The sequence below is a fragment of the Phyllobates terribilis genome, unplaced genomic scaffold (assembly GCF_046119375.1).
Source record: "Phyllobates terribilis strain yellow unplaced genomic scaffold, ASM4611937v1 Scaffold_3__8_contigs__length_932513732, whole genome shotgun sequence".
NCBI classification, from domain to species: Eukaryota; Metazoa; Chordata; class Amphibia; order Anura; family Dendrobatidae; genus Phyllobates; species Phyllobates terribilis.
The window spans coordinates 69,710,433-69,733,837 of NW_027362763.1; the positions used below are offsets into that span (position 1 = coordinate 69,710,433).

The 23,405-nt window shown below is 44.4% G+C and overlaps 1 pseudogene; it reads left to right on the top strand.

The window, feature by feature from the left end:
• Nucleotides 1–23,405, top strand: part of LOC141258834 (cytochrome P450 2K6-like) — a 228,435-nt pseudogene that overhangs the window by 151,166 nt on the left and 53,864 nt on the right.

Genomic DNA, 23,405 nt, shown 5'->3' on the forward strand with positions numbered 1-23,405 from the left:
ACATATCTATTTCCAAGTGACTGTACATTTGCATAATTTTTTAAAGGGGTCTAATGATAAAATTTGTTTATTGTCAATTTTTCTTTCCATCCAACCAAGAACTGGCTGCAAACTCCCAATTTACTTTTGCTATGTAATTATTATTATATATCACTACCAAAATTATCAAATAATGAACCTATAGTTTAATGGTAAGGAATCTGTGCCACATAGTTTTGGTTTCAAACGATAATAATTAGTGATGAGCGAGCATGCTCGCTACTGCTCGGTGCTCGCACGAGCATCTCACTGCTCGAGATGCTCGGCGCTCACCGAGTATTTGCGGGTTTGCTCAGCGGGAGCTCGGGTCCCCTCCCTGCATTTTTGGTGCTCTTTAGAGATCCAATCAACATGCAGGGATTGCCTGGCACTCATTGTAATGCCGCAGACATGGTGGTTGTGGCATTACAGAGATTGGCTGGCCGCACAGCGTCATCAGATCTATATAAGACCTGGCGCCGCCATGCTCGTCACAGTCACTGCGGAATCAGGCAGAGTAGGGAGAGGTGCTGCTGTGTCAGGGAGAGATTTACTTGTGTATTAGGTAGTGTAGGGAGAAAAACCATACATTACACATATCCATCTTAACAAACAGTCTTTTTGAGAACTAACTAATCCATCTGCAGAGTTTTCAGGCAGGCAGTGTATATAGGCAGGCAGGGTATATAGCAGACTGCAGTGCATATAGAACAAGAGGCTCCATTCCAATTCTGCCTTCTGCTGCTGTTAGATATTTCTATACAAAGGCCCAGGTCTCAGGGGCCAGGAATACTTTTCTTTTGATCTTAATCCTCATTATTTGCTTAAAAAGCAATCCAGAGAACACAATTTTTTCTGTGCCATTTGCTTGTTGGCACTGCAGAATACAGCCAGGTCCTTTCCATATTAGAGCGCTAGAAATCCAGCTATTTAAAACTGCGTTTTCTCCATCAAATGGATCACATACAGTTAGGTTCATATATATTTGGATGGAGACAACATTTTTCTAATTTTGGTTCTAGACATTACCACAATGAATTTTAAACAAAACAATTCAGATGCAGTTGAAATTCAGGCTTTCAGCTTTCATTTGAGGGTATCCACATTAAAATTGGATGAAGGGTTTAGGAGTTTCAACTCCTTAACATGTGCCACCCTGTTTTTAAAGGGACCAAAAGTAATTGGACAGATTAAATAATTGTAAATAAAATGTTCATTTCTAGTACTTGGTTGAAAACCCTTTGTTGGCAATGACTGCCTGAAGTCTTGAACTCATGGACATCACCAGATGCTGTGTTTCATTCTTTTTGATGCTCTGCCAGGCCTTCACTGTGGTGGTTTTCAGTTGCTGTTTGTTTGTGGGCCTTTCTGTCTGAAGTTTAGTCTTTAACCAGTGAAATGCATGCTCAATTGGGTTGAGATCAGGTGACTGACTTGGCCATTCAAGAATATTCCACTTCTTTGCTTTAATAAACTCAAGGGTTGCGTTGGCTTTATGTTTTGTGTCATTGTTCATCTGTAGTATGAAACGACGACCAATCAGTTTGGCTGCATTGGGCTGGATCTGAGCACACAGTATGGCTCTGAATACATCAGAATTCATTCGGCTGCTTCTGTCCCGTGTCACATCATCAATAAACACTAGTGACCAGTGCCACTGGCAGCCATGCATGCCCAAGCCATCACACTGCCTCCGCCATGTTTTACAGATGATGTGGTATGCTTTGGATCATGAGCTGTAACACTCCTTCGCCATACTTTTCTCTTTCCATCATTCTGGTAGAGGTTGATCTTGGTTTCATCTGTCCAAAGAATGTTCTTCCAGAACTGTGCTGGCATTTTTAGATGTTTTTTAGCAAAGTCCAGTCTAGCCTTTTTCTTCTTGATGCTTATGAGTGGCTTGCACCGTGCAGTGAACCCTCTGTATTTACTTTCATGCAGTCTTCTCTTTATGGTAGATTTGGATATTGATATACCTACCTCCTGGAGATTGTTGTTCACTTGGGTTGGCTGTTGTGAAGGGGTTTCTCTACACCATGGAGATTATTCTGCGATCAACCACCACTGTTGTCTTCCGTGGACGCCCAGGTCTTTTTGCATTGATGAGTTCACCAGTGCTTTTTTTCTTTCTCAGGATGTACCAAACTGTAGATTTTGCCACGCCTAATATTGTAGCAATTTCTCGGATGGGTTTTTTCTGTTTTTGCAGCTTAAGGATGGCTTGTTTCACCTGCATGGAGAGCTCCTTTGGCCGCATGTTTACTTCACAGCAAAACCTTCCAAATGCAAGCACCACACCTCAAATCAACTCCAGGCCTTTTATCTGCTTAATTGAGAATAACATAACGAAGGGATTGCCCACACCGGTCCATAAAATATCCTTGCAGTCAATTGTCCAATTACTTTTGGTCCCTTTAAAAACAGGGTGGCACATGTAAAGTAGCTGAAACTCCTAAACCCTTCATCCAATTTTAATGTGGATACCCTCAAATGAAACCTGAAAGTCTGAACTTCAACTGCATCTGAATTGCTTTTTTTAAAATTCATTGTGGTAATGTCTAGAATCAAAATTAGAAAAAGGTTGTCTCTGTCCAAATATATATGGACCTGACTGTAAACGTTGTCAGAAAATACTGCCATTTCTGGCCTCCATTAAAAATTTCCTTTAGTGTGTCAGTGAAGCAATTCACACCAGTTTGCTGTTCAAACTACTTACCTACAGGCTGAGTATTTAAAACTCTGTTTTCTCCATCACACGGATCACATATACGTTCTCAGAAAATACTGCCATTTCTGGCCTCCAATAAAAATTTCCTTTAGTGTGTCAGTGAAGCAATTCACCGCAGTTTGCTGTTCAAACTACTTACCTACAGGCCAGGTATTTAAGACTCTGTTTTCTCTGTCACACGGATCACATACACGTTGTCAGAAAATACTGCCATTTCTGGCCTCCATTAAAAATTTCTTTCAGTGTGTCAGTGAAGCAATTGACACCAGTTTGCTGTTCAAACTACAAACCTACAGACTAGGTATTTAAAACTCTGTTTTCTCTGTCATACAGATCACATATAAGCATGCATGCAGAGGCCGAGGACAAGGCCGTGGGCAAGCTGAAATTGTGCCACAACAAACACCCACATCTTCTCGCCTGACCTTCCTGTCCCAAATCCTAGGAGACCTCAACACACCACTATTGAACCAAGAGCAGTGTCAAAAGGTTGTTAGTTGGATAGTGGATAATGCTTCCAGTCACTTAGCCACCACCCTGTCTTCCACACGGTCAAGTCTTAGTAGCCGTGAGTCTGGATCGCATATTCCTCACCATGTTCCTCCTTCCTCCCATCATGCTGAGTGCAATATTTGAGAAGCCAAGGTCACACGAAGGCGATGGTGGGAAAGTGTCACAAGAGGTGGACTATGATGAGACACAATAGCCAGAAATTCAGGAGGAGGACGAGGGTGCAGAAGTGGAAGACGAGATGGTGGATGATATAGTAACTGACCCAACCTGGCAGGAGGACATGCAGAGCGAGGACAGCAGCACACATGGGGAGGGAGGCAGAGCACCCCAACAGGCAGGAAGAAGCAGTGTGGTGGCCAGAGACAGAGGGCAGGCAACCGTTCCCCGTAACACCAACACGAAGGAAGTTGCCAGTACAACTGTTAGGTCTTCTTGCGTCTAGTTATTTTTTAAAGAATCTGCTGATAACCCCAAAAAGGCCATTTGCACCACCTGCCAGGCCAGCATCATCAGGAGTGGCAAAACGACCAGCCTGACCACCACTAGCATGATCAGTCACATGGCAGCAAAGCACCTGACTTTGTGGGCCGGACACCAGGGTCCAGGAACAGTGTCTGTAAGTGGCACCATTGCTTCTTCCGCTGTTGTGCATGCAAGCCAATCTCCTGTCCTTGGTGCATGTGAAGATGCCTCCTGCCATGCACCTGTCGTTGCACACTGTCAAGTAGCAGCATCAGGAAGCATGTCCATGTCCTTGTCCCAGTGCATTGTTCAGTTGTCCATACCCCAGTCCTTGGAACGCAAGTGCAAATATGCAGCCAATGCCCCACAGTCCGCACTACTAAATTCTCACATTTCACGACTGCTTGCGCTCGAAATGTTGCCTTTTAGGCTCGTGGAGATGGAAACATTCCACAACCTGATGGCGGCGGCCGTCCCTCCGTACTTGGTCCCCAGCTGCCACTATTTCTCCCTGTGTGCCGTCCCCACATTACACAAGCACGTGTTCCAAAACATTAGCCATGCCCTCAACCACGCAGTTACCGGGAAAGTCCATCTAACCACGGACACGTGGACAAGTGCTTGTGGGCCGGGACGGTACATCTCGCTGATGGCACACTGGGTTAACATAGTGGAAGCCGGGACCCAGTCGGACCTTGGGACGGAACATGTCCTCCTGACGCCAAGTATGGCGGGCCCTAGATCAATCAGGGTTGCCCCCATGGTCTACAGCTCCTGCACCTCATCCTCCTCACACTCCTCCTCCTCTTCAGCCTCCATCTCCGAAATGACCACATCAGTCACAAGCTGGAAGCACTGCAGCACTGCCTCGGCCAAGCGGCAAGAGGCTGTGCTGAAGCTAATATGCTTAGGTGACAAACCGCACAATGCTGAAGAGTTGTGGACAGCTCTGAAAGAGCAGGCAGATCTGTGGCTCACACTGCTGAACCTACAGCCAGGCATGGTCGCGTGTGACAATGGCCGGAACCTGGTGGCGGCTCTGAGGTGAGTCAAGCTCAAACACGCAACATGCCTGGCCCATGTGCTTAACCTCGTGGTTCAGCGGTTTCTCAAATCCTACCTGAAGCTGCCAGATCTGTTATTTAACCGGTTCCCGACCGCCCACTGTAGATAAACGTCCGCGCTGCCTGGGCTTTGTGCAGCGCCGATGTTTAAAAACGGTGGGTGGTCTCGCAGTGCTCAGGACCCCCAGGGTCCTGCAAGCACTGCGATTCCGGTGCAGAGCGTTAGCTCTGACAGGGTACATCATCAAAACCTGATTAGATCAGGTCCCAGTGATGTTAACCCTTTGCTGTCTTCTATATGCTGTGATCTATAGTGATCGCGGCATATAGGAGACAGCAGGAAGAGAGGGGGTCGTCTTACTTACCTCCGAAGACCTCCGTTTCGTTTGAGGACCTGGGGTTGCTATGGCAGCTGGAGGTCACATGACCGCCTCCAGCTCTGCCATATATGGTGTCCTTCCTGTCTGGCTTCAGCTGTATGTAGCTGATGCCAGACAGGAGACTGACTGAAACAGTCAGTGAAGATCTCATGTAATGTAATATATGTCTATTACATTACATGAGATCAGTGATCAGAAAAATAAAAATTAATGTCCCATACAGGGACTAAGTAAAAATGTAAAAAAAAGTAAAAAAAAAGTTTTTAAACTATTAAAAAAAAAAATCACAAAATAAATAAAAATAAATAAATAAAATATTAAACCAATAAATCCGTATATTATTACAAAACCAAAAAAAGTACACATATTTGGTATCGCCGCGTCCGAAACAACCCAAGCTATAAAACTGTCACACTAATTAACTCTTTCTGTGCACACCGTAATAAAAATAAATAAAAAACGGAGCAAAAAAATATGCTTTTTCATCATATCGCCAAACAAAAAGTGGAAAAAAATGCGATCAAAAAGCAGAATAGAAATAAAAATGGTACCACTGAAAACTTCATCTTGTTCCGCAAAAAAAAGCCGCCATACAGCTCCATCAGCCGAAAAATAAAAAAGTTATAGCGCTCAGAATAAAGCAATGCAAAAAAAATATTTTTTTTTCTATAAAATTGTTTTATTGTGTAAAAGCGCCAAAACATAAAAAAAATACAGTAAGTGTAGTATCGCTGTAAACGTACTGACCCGAAGAATAATGCTGCCTGATCACTTTTACCACACGCAGAACGGCATAAAAAAAAACTCAAAAAACAATTCCTGAAGTGTTTGTTTTTGTTAACTTTACCTCACAAAAAACGGAATAGAAAGCGATCAAAAAATGTCACGTACCCAAAAATGGTTCCAATAAAAATGTCAACTCGTCCTGCAAAAAACAAGCCATCACATGACTCTGTCGGCCGAAATATGGAAAAATTATAGCTCTCAAAATATGGTGATGCAAAAACTAGATTTTGCAAAAAAAGCGTATTTTAGTGTGTGACAGCTGTCAGTCATAAAAACCCGATATAAATCTGGTATCTCTGTAATCGCACTGACCCGAAGAATAAAGTAATCTAATCCGTTATATCACACTAGGAACGGCATAAAAAATAAATAAAACAAATATTATTCACCTGCTACTGATTTGTTTATTATGTCTCCCAAAGATCCCAGTAAGGCTCTGCTCACATTTATCCTGTGCTCTGCACTGAGCACTTACACCAGAGTTTCCGTGTAAATCTCTGAAATACGTGATTCAGCCAGAACCCATGATGGAAGATTCCCTGTAATGAGGCAGATATAGGCACTGTGGATGCCGTCTGGCCTGGGATCCCACGGTGTCATTTGTTTTAGGCGTGCATAAAAGTGCGGTTGGCCACAGTTTTGTGCACTTCTGAAAAAAAGGACACCACTAAACAGAGGCCAGACGGAGTCCAGAGTAACTCTGCTGCCTCATTATAGTGAATGGATCCTGCAGGGGTTTCATCTGAATTACATCACTTGGAAATTTAGATGGAAACCCCGATGTAAGTGCTCAGCCTAGAGCGCCGGATAAATGTTACGTAAAATGTTCCCAATAAAAGCTTCAACTCAGTCCTCAAAAAAAGCTAGTCCCCACTCAGGTCCATCATCTGTTAAAAATATAAGGGACTTCCAAGTTACTGGTAGCAGAAAGGCTCTGGAAAAGCAAAATGGTCCTTGCCCCCCAAAAGAAATTCAGAAAATTTTGTGGTCCCAAATCCAAATGCCTATTCTACAATAATTTGTTCTCCAATTGTCAAATAGCACTCCTTCCCCCTCAAATCTCATCGTATGGCTAAGTGGTACGATACAGCCACATATGGGGTATTGACACTTTTAGAAGAAATTGTGTGACACATTTCGGCACCATTTTTACCCATTGCCCTGTGTGAAAATGTAAAATCTGAGGGTAAAACATTTTTTTGTGGTAAAAATATAATTATGCTTTTTTCACTGCCCAATGGTATAAATTTAAAAATTAAAAAATGCTCACTACTTCCCTAGATGAATTCCTTGAGAGGTGTAGTTTACAAAATGGGGTCACTTGTGGGGGTTTCTCCTGTTTTGGCATGTCAGAGACTCTTCAAATGTGACATGGTGTCTGCTGCCTATCCCAGCCAACATAGAGCTTCTTTCTCTTCCGAACCCTGCCGTACACCAAAGCAGTGGTTTTACCCCACATATGGGGTATCGGCATACTCAGGAGAAATTGTACAACAAATTTCATGGTGCAATTTATCCTGTTACCCTTATGATAATGCAAAATTAGGGAATGAAATACATTTTTTATGGGAAAAATGTGAAAATTTTATTTTTACGGCTCAATATTATAAACTTCTGTGAAGCAGCTGGGGGTGCAAGGTGCTCACCACACATCTAGATAAGTTCCCTAAGGGGTATAGTTTCCAAAATGGTGGCACTTGTGTGGGGTTTCCACTGTTTAGGCACATTAGGGGCTCCCCAAATGTGACATGGCGTCCGCTAATTATTCAAACAAATTTTACATTCAAAAAGTCAAATGGCGCTCCTTCCCTTTCAAACCCTGCCATGTGCCCAAACAGTAATTTGCCTCCACATATGGGGTATCGGCGTGTTCAGGAGAAATTGCACAACAAATTTCATGGTGCAATTTATGCTGTTACCCTTATGATAATACAAAATTAGGGAATGAAAAACATTTTTTGAGGGAAAAATGTGAAAATTTTATTTTTACTGCTCAATATTATAAACTTCTGTGAAGCAGCTGGGGGTGCAAGGTGCTAACCACACATCAAGATAAGTATCCCTAAGGGGTCTAGTTTCCAAAATGGTGGCACTTGTGTGGGGTTTCCACTGTTTAGGCACATTAGGGGCTCCCCAAATGTGACATGGCGTCCGCTAATTATTCAAACAAATTTTACATTCAAAAAGTCAAATGGCGCTCCTTCCCTTTCAAACCCTGCCATGTGCCCAAACAGTAATTTGCCTCCACATATGGGGTATCAGCGTGTTCAGGAGAAATTGCATAACAAATTTCATGGTGCAATTTATCCTATTACCCTTATAATAATGCAATATTAAGGGAAGAAAAACGGTTTTGTGGGAAAAATGTGAAAATTTTATTTTTACAGCTCAATATTATAAACTTCTGTGAAGCACCTTGGGGTTCAAGGTGCTCACCACACATCTAGATAAGTTCCCTAAGGGGTCTAGTTTCCAAAATGGTGTCAATTTTGGGGGGTTTCCACTGTTTAGGCACATCAGGAGCTCTCCAAACGCAACATAGCATCTGCTAATTATTCAGACAAATTTTACATTCAAAAAGTCTAATGGCGCTCCTTCCCTTCCGAACCCTGCCGTGCGCCCAAACAGTGGTTTTCCCTCACATATGGGGTATCAGCACGCTCAAGAGAAATTGCACAAAAAAATTTGGGGTCCAATTTTTCATGTTACCCCTGTGAAAATAAAAAAAATTGGGTCTAAAGTAACATTTTTGTGAAAAAAGTTAAATGTTAATTTTTTTCTTCCACATTCCAAATATTCCTGTGAAGCACCTGAAGGGTTAATAATGTTCTTGAATGTGGTTTTGAGCACCTTGAGGGGTGCAGTTTTTAGAATGGTGTCACTTTTGGGTATTTTCTGTCATAAAGACCCCTCAAAGTGACATCAAATATGATGTGGTCCCTAAAAAAATGTTTTTGTAAATTTTGTTGGAAAAATGAGAAATCGCTGGTCAACTTTTAACCCTTATAGCTCCCTAACAAAAAAAAATTTTGATTCCAAAATTGTGCTGATGTAAAGTAGACGTGTGGGACATGTTATTTATTAACTATTTTGTGTGACATATCACTCTGATTTAAGGGCATGAAAATTCAAAGTTTGAAAATTGCAAAATTTTCAAAATTTTTGCCAAATTTCCGATTTTTTCACAAATAAACACAAGTTATATCGAAGAAATTTTACCACTATCATGAAGTACAATATGTCACAAAAAAACAATCTCAGAATCAGGGGAATACGTTGATGCGTTCCAGAGTAATTACTTCATAAACTGGCAGTGGTCAGAATTGAAAAAATTGGCCCAGTCACGAAGGCAAAAACAGGCTCTGGCGCGAAGTGGTTAAAGTACGCTGCCTGTGTGCCCATTTTAGAAAGTCAGCTACAGCTTCCGCCGCCCTTGCAGTGTTTCAGCAGCGTTTGCAGCTTCCGGCTCACAGACTGGTGTGTGATGTCCCCACGCATTGGAACTCTACACTGCAGATGTTGGGAAGGATTTGTGAGCAGAAGAGGGCAGTTGTTGAGTACCAGCATCAACAAGGCCATCAGTATTCAGTGCAGACTCCACACATAAGTCCTCAGGAGTGGACATGGATGTCAGACATATGTACTATCCTCCAAAACTTTGAGGACTCCACCAAGATGGTGAGCGGCAATGACGCCATAATTAACATCACCATCCCGCTTCTCTGTCCTCTGATACACTCTCTGCTCACAATCAAAGAGGATGCAATGGAGGCGGAGCACGATGAGATGGAGCAAGGAACCATACAGGGTGATTACACACAGCCAAGCCTCATGTCATCCCAATGTGGATTGGGTGTCAATGAGGGAGAGGGGGAGGAGGAAGGACACGAGCTAGTTTCATGCACTATAGACGGTACTACCTGCACAGCTGTCATACCGTCTGTTCAGCGTGGATGGCCAGAGGACAGAGAGGAGGAGGAGGAGGAGGAGGAGGAGAGCATGGTCAGTCATCCTCTTGGTGAGGACATGGTAGTCTTGCCTGTTAGTAGTCAGGCACGCATGGCTGAGTTTATATTACTCTGCCTTTCCCATGACCCTCGCGTTCTCAAAATTTTGGGTGACAGTCATTACTGGTTGGTGACACTTAAAGACCCACGCTACAAGGAGATATTTATATCTCTTATTCCTGAGGCAGACAAGTCTACAAAAATGGGGCTGTACCAGAAGGCCCTTGTTGAAGAACTATTAAAAAAAAATCCCATCTGAAAATGCTCTCGGTAGAGGGCACACTTTGCTGGACAACCAAGGAGTACAGACGAGAGAGACACAACTTCAATCCAGCAGAGGCAGGGGAACACTGTCAAAGTTCTGGGAGAGTTTTCTCATACCCTCCCATCGCCCAGGCCCTTAGGCGCGGGGTAATTTCACATGGAGTGCAAAGTTTGGGATGATGCTGAGGGAGTACCTTGCTGACCATACCAACGTCCTCCGTGATTCCTCTGTGCCTTAGAATTATTGGGCATCCAAGCTGGATACGTGGAATGAACAGGCTCTCTATGCCTTGGAGGTCCTGGCCTGCCCTGCCGCCAGCTGTTTATCAGAGCGGGTTTTTAGTGCTGTTGGTGGAATTATAACTGATAAATGCATCCGCCTGTAAACTGAAAATGCTGACAGGCTGACTCTTATAAAAATGAACTAGGGCTGGATTGGGCCAGACTTCTCAACACCACCGAATGATAGCAGCTTAACATAAACTCAAATCCAGTGTCTTTTCTTGGGAGGTGTATTCCCATGCACCTTTTCACACCCACACATGAGTATACGCTTCCTGATTTTGGCTATTTGCTCTTGTCCTCCTCCTTCTCCTTATCCTCCACCACCATATCACCAGGGTGACCGTGGTCCGTGATGCAACACCCACATAATTTTTTTAAAGGGTGTTTATGAAGCCTGTAAAAAATTTTTTTTAGACAGTATGTTCATGAATACCCCCCAGGGGTAAATTTTTGTCAGCCCATACACTTAGTGCATGGGCATTACAAGAATAGGAGGCCCACTCCTTTCTAATCCGAACATTTTTTTATGAGACCCTCCTCCACGTCTCTTCCAAGGGGCATTGAAGTGCCTCCAAATTTTTGGCAGTCCTTGCATTCACTGCATAGGCCAACACTATGGGAGACTCTCTCCTTTCTAATGGGAATTTGTGGTTACTGTGGCCCTGCTCTATGTCTCTTTAAATTGCTAGTGGGGTTTTTCCTAAATTTTTTCAGCCGTTGGATTCACTGCATACCCTATAACTGTATAGGATACCCTCACCTTTCTAATGGGAACATGTTGTACTTGTTACTGTGGCCCTGCTCTATGTGTCTTTAAATTCTTAGTGGGGTTTTTCCTAAATTTGGTCAGCCGTTAGAATCACTGCATACCCTATAACAGTATAGCTGACTCTCCTACTTTCTAATATGAATTTGTCGTTACTGTGGCCCTGCTCTATGTGTCTTTAATTTCTAAGTGGGGTTTTTCCTAAATTTGTTCAGCCGTTTGTTATGATCTGCAACAAATACTAAGGAAAGAAACGGGAAAGCTTTCCCTACAGAAAGACTAAGCTGAGTCCCTACGATGTAGCTGGCTACCTCTTCCTTGTGAACGAACCCACCATAGTCCTCGGCTAGTCTGAGCGAAGACCTATAGAATAAAGGGAAGGAGTCCCTAATAGTTCTAAGGACTGGGACAAAAAATGGGAGACCTCCTGAACAGATAAAGTTGTTGCAGAACACAAAAAGAGACACTGACAAAAGGTACTAGAGGTCCCAGAAGGACCAAAGCAGACTAACAGAGATAGGCACAGAAGCACCTGGCTAGCAAAACAGTCAAACAACACAGAAGTCCAGCACAGCCAAAAAGGTTGAGTTGGAATATAAAGGCTGATGGTCATGTGACCGCAAAACACAAGATGGAATCAACAAACAGGAGAGTTCTAACAGTACCCCCGTTTTTATGAGGATCCTCCGGATCCTCCAGGCCCAGGTTTATTCGGAAACCTCCTGTGGAAAGCTCTAACAAGCCTAGGAGCAGAGACATCATCCGCCCTTACCCAGAAGTTATCTTTGGGACCAAAACCCTTCCAGGATACGAGATACTGTAATCTCCCTCTTTGCCATCAAGAATTAAAGATATGTGAAATTTCATATTCGCCGTCTTCCACCACAGGAGGAACTTTTACAGTAGCATCCCTATCTGACACATCCACCTTTTTCAACAAGAAAGCATGAAACACAGGGTTAATCTTCCAGGAAGTAGGGACATCCAACCTAACCGCAGACTGGTTAACAACCTGAAGCACTTTAAATGGATCCACAAACTTAGGACCCAGTTTTTTAGAGGGAATCCTCAACCGCAGATTCCTTGAGGACAACCAAACCATGTCACCTACAGCAAACAAAAGACCTTACGTTTCCTGTCAAAATACTTCTTGGACTTCTTGTTAGCCCCTTGAAGGTTGCAACGTACATTAGTCCAAACTCTCTCCAAAACACCGGAAAAATTCTCCTCCTCCGGCACCACCAACCCCAATTTGGAGAACGAACCAAAAGACGGATGTCTCCCAGTACAACAAAAAAAAGGAGAACACCCAGCTGAGGAGGATATATGATTGTTAGGAGCAAATTCTGCGAGGGGCAGAAACTCAGACAACACCTCTTGATTGTTCACCACAAAACATAGCAGAAACTGTGCTACATCCTGGTTTCTCTCAGTCTGTCCATTAGACTCAGGATGATACCCTGACGAAAATGACAAATGGACTCCCAATCTGTCACAAAAAGCACACCAAAAGCGAGCCACAAAATGAGGTCCCCTATCAGAAACAATATCCGTGGGAACGCCATGATGCTTGACAATCTCCTTAACAAAAGCCTTAGTGAGTGTCTTGGCGCAGGGCAACTTAATGAATGGAACCAAATGACACATCTTACGAAAACGGTCTACGACCACCCAGGTGACAGTAAAACCCTCAGACACAGGCAGATCAGTAATAAAATCCATTGTGAGATGCGTCCATGGTGAACTAGGAACCTTAAGAGGTCAAAGCAACCCTGCAGCAGGAGCAAGTGAAGCCTTTGACCTAGCACACACCGTACATTGACGCACCCACTTGATAACTTCTTTCTGCCATCCAGGCCACCAAAAACTACGACTGATAAGTCTCTTAGTCTCAGAAATTCCTGAATGACCTGCCAACCGAGACTCATGACACTCCACAAACAAGTCTCTCCTAAAGGGTCTAGGCACAAACAACTTCCCATGGGGAGTGTTAGTTGGAGCAGAATCTTGAGCTTTTAGAATACCATTCTCCAAAACGGAGTCCAATGCCGCCACCCCAACTCCTTTCTGTAAAATGCTTTCCTCCTCCTCGGCACTGACCGCTGGAGAGAAACTGCGAGATAAAGCATCGGCTTTAACATTCTTAGCACCAGGGATATAGGTAACAGAGAAATGAAACCGAGAAAAAAAAAGTGCCCACCTAGCTTGAAGGGCATTCAAGCGCTTGGCAGCATCCAGATACATCAAATTCTTATGATCAGTGAAAATCTGAATAGGATGTCTAGCGCTTTCCAAAAAATGACGCCAATGTTTAAACGCCAGGTTAATAGCCAACAACTCCCGATTTCCAACATCATGATTCAGTTAGGTTTCCGAAATTTTTTTCAAAATGAAGGCTCAAGGATGTACTCCATCCCTGTTCTCCTGAGACAAAACTACTCCGACCCCCACCGACGAAGCATCGACCTCAACCAAAAAAGGCTTGGTCTCATCAGACTGCATAAGGATAGGGGCAGAACTGAACCTCTCTTTGAGATACTCAAAAGCTTCAATGTCCTCAGTAGTCCATTGGGCCGTATTCGCACCTTTTCTGGTGAGATCGGTTAAAAGTTTAACAATTATAGAAAAATTCTTAATGAATTTCCTGTAATAATTGGCAAAACCTAAAAATCTCTGTATAGATTTCAAACCAACAGGCCTAGGCCATTCCTGCACAGCCTGAACCTTCACTGGGTCCATCTCAAAGCCCTCTCTGGAGACAATGTAGCCCAAAAAACTAATTTTCTGCACACATTTCTCCAGCTTAGCAAAGAGTGAGTTATTGCTAAATAACTGCAAAACTTCAAGTACACTCTGCCAATGGGACTCCCGATCTGGTGAATAAATCAAAATGTCATCCAAATACACAACCACATTCTTACCAATCAAAGGTCTCAGAATGTCATTAATAAGGTTCTGAAAAAATGCAGGTGCATTGGTAAGACCAAAAGGCATCACCAGATTCTCAAAATGACCTACCAGAGTGTTAAAAGCAGTTTTCCATTCATCACCCTCCTTCTCTCGTAATAAATTGTATGCCCCCCGGAGATCAATTTTAGAGAACCACTTGGCCCCAACTAACCGGTTAAACAAGCCAGGAATTAACTGCAATGGGTAAGAATTGCGTAGAGTAATCTTATTAATTTCATGAAAATCCAGACATGGACGCAAACCCCCGTCCTTTTTTTTAACAAAGAAAAATCCAACTGCCACAGGCGACTTAGAAGGTCTAATGTGACCAGCCGCCAGGCTAGTCTGTATGTACTCCTGCAGGCCTTTCTTTCAGGGAGAGTCAGATTAAACAAGCGACTTTTGGGAAGAGTAGCACCCAGAACAAACTCAATGGTGCAATCATAGTCCCTATGAGGAGGTAAAATAGGAGATGACAAAGGTTTGGATTTCATGTAAGTTTTTCCAAAAACCCTTTATCAATGACATTAAGTGTTGAACCACAATCCACAAATACCTTAAATTCAATAACATTTTCCTGCAAAGCAGTACTCCCTGAAAGAAATACTCCTGCAGAGCGTAAACAAGCTATACGGGCGCAGCTGACCTTTTTTTTTTCTTTACTTAAACGAAGCTCACAATACTTAATCAAATGGTCAGCTTTACCACAATAAAGACACAATCCCTCGGTGAGCCTCCGGTCTCTTTCCTGAGAGCAGAGCGACATTGCCCCAACCTCCATCGGTTCTCAGCCGTATGAGCAGATAAAGTTGTTGCAGAACACAAAAAGAGAAACTGACAAAAGGTACTAGAGGTCCCAGAAGGACCAAAGCAAACTGACAGAGATAGGCACAGAAGCACCTGGCTAGCAAAACAGTCAAATAACACAGAAGTCCAGCACAGCCAAAAAGGCGGAGCTGGAATATAAAGGCTGATGGTCACATGACCGCATAACACAAGATGGAATCAACAAACAGGAGAGCTCTAACACCGTTAGACTCACTGCATACCATATAACTATATAGCAGACTCTCTCCTTTCTAATGGGAACATGTCGTATTCATTACTGTGGCCCTGCTCTATGTGTCTTTCAGAGTCCCTCCATCAACAATGAAACAGGATGTGTATGATGATGTGTCACACACCACATTGCTAGATAAGGTTGTAAAATGTTAAAATTACATTTCCCGGTGAATGCATTTGGCTTAAAAAAATAACGTAAAAATAAAAACAGTAGGATCTTTCTTTAGTATAAAAACAGAGACGCCAATGTAACCTCAATGTAATCACATTGTTCAGCTCCTGCACCTCCTCCTCCATCTCTGAAATGACCACATCAGTCACAAGCTGAAAGCACTGCAGCACTGCCTTGGCCAAGCGGCAACAGGCTGTGCTGAAGATGCTTAATGCTTAGGTGACAAACCGCCCAGCACTGCAGAGTTGTTGAAAGCTGTAACAGCAATTTGATCTGTGGCTCTCACCGCTGAACATAAAGCCAGGCATGGTCGTGTGTGACAATGGGAGGAACCTGGTGACAGAGAAATGACAGCCGGAGTAGATACGGTTTCCTACTAGGCCAATCCTTTCACCGAGCTAAAGAATATGGCTGTGGTGAAATACAATATGGACACCCGGCCGCCGCCAGTATGAGGTTATGAAAAGCTTCCGCTTCCACGAGCCTAAAAGGCCATATTTCAAGTGAAAACAGCTTTAGAGGACTTCATAGGAGAAATGACAGCTGTATAGTTATGGTTTTACAAGTCCTTTCACCAAGCTAATGAATATGGCTGTGGTGAAATACAACACAGCAAAGAAAGCTGTGGACTGGCTCCGTACCGTCCCTGGCCACATTCACCTGTCCACATGTTTGTGGTTAGGCGGTCCTTCCCAGTAAGTGCACTGGGGAGGGCACAGGTAATGCTGTGGGACCCATGCTTGTGGAAGGCGGAGACGACACGGGGAAAAACAGTGGCGGCTGGGGACCGAGTATGGACACCCGGCCGCCGCTGGGATGAGGTTGTGAAAAGTGCAAACAGCTGTCAAAAATTTGGCAGTATATTATTGCAGCCTGTGGGTTTGTGGGTGGCTGGCTGCATACTTGCGCTTGCATTTCAAGGAATGGGGCAGGGACAACTTAACGCTGCACTGGGACAAGGATGTGGACGGTGATTGTTGCAAGTCTGCAATGACAGGTGCATGGCAGGAGGCATCTTCGCATGCGCCAAGGATCACTTATGATGGGCATACTTTTAGGCAGTGACCTGGGAGTCAGAGATGCTTCCAGTGATCTTCCCCATGCTGTTCCCATGTCTTTTCAGCACTGTATGCATGTGTCTGATGATGTGTCACACACCACATGGCCAGATAAGGTTGTAAAATGTTAAAATGACATTTCCTGGTGAATGCATTTGTCTTGGTTGAAAGCAATGCAAAAGAGCAAAAACGCATCAAAAACCCAACGTGTGAACATAGCCCAAGGTATGGAGGAGTATTTTTGTTTTTGGTTTATGCCTTATATACAAGTCATTACCCTGGAAAGGATGTTCCTTAACATATTTCCCAGGAAAATCCATTTTGGTTTCGTTTTTGTATGTTTTATTGTGAGTCCGTAAAAGTGGCGTAATACTCTGACAACGTTGTTGACAGCAGTGACCTGTTAGTCAGAAATGCTTCCAGGGGTTTTCCCCATGCTCTTACCATGTCATTTAAGCACTGTTCCCATCGATTTGGGCAATTTTTTGGCCCTCTGCAGACCGCCCGGTGGAGTCACCTGAAAAATGCTTGAGTTTCACATAGACTTACATTGGGCTCGTGGCTCGGGTCGAGCACCCGAGTATTCCAATGTGCTCGACCTGAGCAAAGAGTACCCGAGCATTTAAGTGCTCGCTCATCACTAATAATAATAATAGTAATAATAATAATAGTAATAATAATAATAATGATAATAATAATTAATAATAAAAAGTTCAGTGTCCCTACAGGTTTTTCTTAGCTTATGAGATTAACCATGATAATACTCAGGGGGTCTAAAAGTAATTGTGATTCTTATTCTGATGTGTGAGAAAAGTCAGATATCAAAGGCCAGCATCAGTGAAGTCTTTGTGCTATCCAGCATCATTTAAAAAGCAAAAGATTATTTCTTTTGCACCAGGGATATAAACTCAGAACGCCCACTCTGTGAGGCAAGAGAGTTACCGTTCTGCCATAAATTCAAATTATGCTGCCAGATGGTTTTTCTTGGTTTATGAGATTTACTATGCAAATACTCATGGTGTCTGGAAGTGTTTCAGATTTTGATTTTGATGTGTGATGAAAGTCAGGTATCAAACTCATTCATTAAACTCATACATCATTTGAATTTGGTTTGGACAATGTTGTGTGAAAGTCCTGATTGCACTGGAAATAACATAACCAAGTAGAATGCCCACTTTTCTGTAATGAGTGTATACCTCAATGGTAAGTGTCCTGACTGTGAAACATATGCTTTTAGGCTCATGTCCCAGTAGGGACACTCAACTTTTCTTATTAATTATTATTAAAAATAATGTATTATTATTATTATTACTATTATTATTATTATTGATATTATTATTATCCTTTCAAACCAAAACTATGTGACACTTATTCCTTACCATTAAACTGTAGGTTCATTATTTGATAATTTAGGTAGTGATATCTACTATATAATCGGCCTATCCCGTCTGTCTGTTCGTCCAGGAAATCCCGCGTCGCTGATTGGTCCGGCCGCGGCCAATCTGCGACGCGGGATTTCAGAACAAGATGGCAGCCGTTAGCGGCTCATCTGCCGCATGGAGGTCAGCGGCGATGCAGCCGGGAGATGACCGGCACTAGCAGCGGAAGTACCCGCACAGGCAGCGCCGCTCCCCGGTCCTCACTAACATGGTTCGCTGATTGGTCGCGGCCGCCGGGCCTGACCAATCAGCGATTTTGGCGCCAAATTTAAACACGCTCTCGGGCCAATTGGCGCCAGATTTAAAAAAAGTACGCCACCGTCAGGAGATAGCAGGGCTGACTCCGCCCATGTGGTCATGTGACTCACCAACTGCCCATGACGTACTGAACATGTTTTGTCAGTCACAGTGTGTGATGTACTTCTGTCACGTTTAATGAATGCGTTCTGTGTAGTGCACAACCCATTTAAACACTGCTTCGCTGATTAGTCACGCCCGGTCGGCCGCATACATATTCTAGAATACCCGATGCGTTAGAATCGGTCACCATCTAGTATAATAGTAATTGCATAGCAAAAGTAAATTGTTAGTTTGAAGCCAGTTCTTGGGTGAATGGAAAGAAAAATTGACAATAAAGAAATTTTATCATTATATCCCTTTAAGAAATTATGCAAATGTACAGTCACTTGGAAATAGATATGTAGTAAATTAATACCTCCCAATTTACTTTGGCTATGTAATTTACCATGCAAATAGACAGCGTGTCTGAAACTCTTAACACGTTAGGATGACAATCAAAATGTCAAATATTAAAAGTAATACAGCCCTGTAGTTTGTGTGCTAAACAGGCATAATTTAGAAAAAAAAAATAATATTTCTATTGGGATTGTACTGCGACACTGTAGTTTCAGAGGCTGCTGCCTTACCATTGAGGTGTCCAGTCAAGTGAGAGTAGCTGGCAGCTTTTCTTGTCTTATGAGATCAACCATGAAAATACTCAGGGTGACAAAAGTCATTGTGATTCTAATTCTGATGTTTGAAGAAAGTCAAACATCAGACTCACACATCAAAATCACACATCATTTGAATTTGGCTTGCTTGCAGTCTGTGCATAAGTCCCAATGAGTTTCAATCAGGTTTGCACTGAAAATCATATAACTAGTGTTGAGCAAGCACTAAAATGCTCGGGTGCTCGAAGCTCGGGCCGAGCTCACCGTGATACTCGGGTGCTCGACCAGAGCAACGAGCCCAATGTTAGTCTATGGGAGACCCGAGCATTTTTGCGGCTGCACCCCTGACAGTCTGTAGAAAGCCTAAAAAGTGCCCAGAACGATAGTGACAGTGCTCAAAAGACATGGGGACAGCATGGGCATCGCCCCAGGAAGCATCTCTGACCCCCAGGTCACTGCTGTCAACAACGTGGTCAGAGGTATTAAGCCTCTTTAATGGGCTCACAATAAAATGTTCAAAAACGAAACTGAAACTGTTTTCCTGTGAAATATGCTAAGGAACTTCCTTTCCAGGGTAAAGACTTGTGTATAAGGTAAAATAAATAACCAAAAACAAAAATACTCCTCCACACCTTGGGCTATGTTCATAAGAAGCATTTTTTATGCGTTTTTGCACTTTTGTATTGCTTTCAACCGTGACAAATGCATTCACCGGGAAATGTCATTTTAACATTTTACAATCTTATCTGGCCATGTGCTGTGTGACACATGCATACAGTGCTGAAAAGACCTGGGAACAGCATGGGGAAGACCCCTGGAAGCATCTCTGACACCCAGGTCACTGCCTAAAAGTGTGCCCATCAGAAGTGATTCCTTCTGCATCAGAAGATGCAGACTTGCAACTATCCCCGTGCAAGTCCTTGTCCCAGGGCAGTTTTCAATTGTACCTCCCCCATTCCTTGGAATGCAAGCGCAAGTATGCAGCCTGCCACCCACCCACCCCCAGGCTGCAATACCATACTGCTAGCTTGACTGGACTTGAAATGGGGCCTTTTAGTTTGGAGTAGGTCGAAGCTGGCCACTACCTCATGGCTGCTTCGGCAGCAAGGTATCCATACTCAGTCCCCAGCCACCCGGCGGCTGGGTGTCCACGCTCGGTCCCCAGCCACAAGGGGGCGGCCGGGTGTCCATACTCGGTCCCCAGCCACCCCGTGGCCGGGTGTCCACACATGGTCCTCAGCTGCCTGGGGGCGGCCGGGTGTCCATACTCAGTCCCCAGCCGCCCCGCGGCCGGGTGTCCACACATGGTCCTCAGCCGCCTGGGGGCGGCCGGGTGTCCATATTCAGTCCCCAGCCGCCCCGCGGCCGGGTGTCCAAACATGGTCCCCAGCCGCCTGGGTGGCGGGCAGGTGTCCATGAATGGTCCCCAGCCGCCCCTATTTCTCCTTGAAACTTCCCCCACACTTTTCTTAGCCTGGCCTGCTTTAGGGCAGCATTAGACGAGCCCACCAGAGAACCAGACTCCTCCGTGGGCCCTGGATTCTCCATCAAGGGAGTTGAGAGTGCCAAGGTGAGGAGCATGATGATGATGATGATAGAAGTTAGCGTCTGCTTTGTTTTCTTGGAATACAAGTGCATGTATGTAGTAGCGGTTATGCCTAAGGTGGTCAGCGTTTTGGCACAAATCCGACCTGCTCCGAGGATTGCTGGATGTTTTCCTGCTACTATCTCAGTTCTATGACTCCCGTTAAAACAAAGCTTCATGTGATGAATGAGGTGGTGGCAAAAGAGAGAGAGCAGGAAGAACAGGGACCATTCACATCAATATCAGGCCAGTCAACCACACATGTCTTGTAGGATATGTTTTTTTGCCCCTTGGAAGAGACGTGGCATTCGCAGTAGCTTAACAAGACGGTTTTAATGCCCCTTGGAAGAGACCTGGATGTCGCAGTAGCTTAACAAGACGGTTTTAATGCCCCTTGGAAAAGACGTGGAGGTTGCAGTAGCTTAACAAGACGGTTTTAATGCCCCTTGGAAGAATGGTGGAGGTCGCAGTAGCTTAACAAGACAGTTTTAATGCCCCTGGGAAAAGTGGTGGAGGTCGCAGTAGCTTAACAAGACGGTTTTAATGCCCCTTGGAAGTGATGTGGAGGTTGCAGTAGCTTAACAAGACGGTTTTAATGCCCCTTGAAAGAGACGTGGAGGTCGCAGTAGCTTAACAAAACGGTTGTAATGCCCATTGGAAGATACGTGGAAGTCGCAGTGGAATACAAAGACAATATCAATGCCCCTTGGAAAAGTGGTGGAGGTCACAGTGGCTTAACAAGACGGTTTTAATGCCCCTTGGAAGAGACGTGGAGGTTGCAGTAGCTTAACAAGATGGTTTTAATGCCCCTTGGAAGAGACGTGGAGGTCGCAGTAGCTTAACAAGCCTGTTTTAATACCCCTTGGAAGAGACATGGAGGTCGCAATGGAATAAAAAGACAATATCAATGCCCCTGGGAAAAGTGGTGGAGTTCGCAGTATCGTAACAAGAGGGTTTTAATGCCCCTGGGGAAAGTGGTGAAGGTCGCAGTAGCTTAACTAGACGGTTTAATGCTCCTTGGAAGGGACGTGGAGGTTGCAGTAGCTTAACAAGATGGTTTAAATGCCCCTTGGAAGAGCCATGCAGTGCAGCATCTTAAAAACATTTTCCCATTATTAAGGAGTGGGTCTCCCATACTCTTTTCCTATGCTTTCCAAGCAAAAGCTGCCAAAAATTAGGATGGAGGAACTTGCAATGCTGGCAACTCGGACCAAGGTCACCCTGGTGGTATAATGGTGGTGGAGGCTGAGGATAAGGAGAAGAGCAAAATAAAGCCGAAATGAGGAAGCGCATACCCCTGTGTGGGTGTGAAGCGGTGCATGGGAATACACCTCACAAAATAACACAGTGGATTTGACTTTATGTTACTCTGCTGTCATTTGGTGGTGTTGAGAAGTCTGGTCCAATCCAGCCCTTGTTCATTTTGATAAGGTCAGCTTGTGAGCATTTTCAGTTGACAGGCGAGTGCACTTATCTGTTATAATTCCCCCAGCGGCAATAAAAGCACGCTCCGATAACACGCTAGCATCAGGGCAGGCCAGCACCTCCAAGGCGTACAGAGCGAGTTCATTTCAAGTGTCCAGCTTGGATACCCAAAAATTACAAGGCGCAGAGGAATCACAGAAGAGGCTGGTACGGTCGGCAAGGTTCTCCCTCACCATCTTTTGAAACATTCCACTCCTTGTGAGAGTACCCCGCGCCTGTAAGCTGGGCGGGTCTCAGAAAACTGTCCCAGAATGTTGACAGTGTTCCCCTGCCTCTGCTGGATTGGAGTTGCGTCTCTCTCGCCTGTACGCCTTGGTTGGGCAACGAACTGTGACCTTTGCTTCTAGCATGTTCAGATAGGAATGTTTTGAACATTTCTGCTGCAAGGGCCTTCTGGTACTGCCCCATTTTTGTAGACCTCTCCACCTCATGAATAAGAGAGTGAAAGTTCTCCTTGTAGCGGGGGTCTAAAAGTGTCACCAACCACTAATGACTGTCACCCAACATTTTGACAACGTGAGGGTCACGGTTAAGGCAGCATAACTTAAAGTCAGCCATGCGTGCCAGACTGGTAACGGGTAAGACTTCCATGTCCTCACAAAGATGACGACAGACCATGCTCTCCTCCTCCTCCTCCTCCCCCCTGTCCTCAGTCCACCCACGCTGAATCGACTGTATGACAGTTGTACAGGTACTACCATCTACAGCGCATGATACCACCTCCTGTTCTTCCTCCTCCTCCTCCTCCTCTCCCTCATTGTCCCCCAATGCACATTGGGATGAGATGAGGCTGGGCTGTGTGTAATCGCCAATTATGGGTTCTTGATCAATCTCATCATACTCTTGCTGCAATGCCTCCTCTTTAGTTATCTGCAGAGAGCGTTGCAAAAGACAGACAAGTGGGATGCTGACACTAATGATGGCGTCATCGCCACTCACCATCTTGGTGGACTCCTCAAAGTTTGTCAGGATAGTACATATGTAAGACATCCAGGTCCACTCCTGAGGTCTTATGTGTGGAGTCTGACCTGAATAACGACAGCCTTGTTGCAGCTGGTACTCCACAACTGCTCTCTTCTGCTCACAAATCCTTTGCAACATGTGGAGGGTAGAGTTCCAACGTGTGGGGACATCACACACCAGTCGGTGTGCCGGAAGCTTCAAACGCTGCTGCAACACAGCAAGGGTGGTGGAAGCTGTAGCCGACTTCCGAAAATGAGCTGACAGGCGGCGTACTTTGACGAGCAGATCTGGCTACTCGGGGTACGATTTAAGAAACCGCTGAACGACGCGGTTAAGCACATGAGCCAGGAATGGTACGTGTGTGATCTCGCCTCGCCTCAGAGCCGCCACCAGGTTACGGCCATTGCCACACACGACCATGCCTGGATATAGGTTCAGCGGTCTCAGCCACAGAGCCACAGATCTGCCT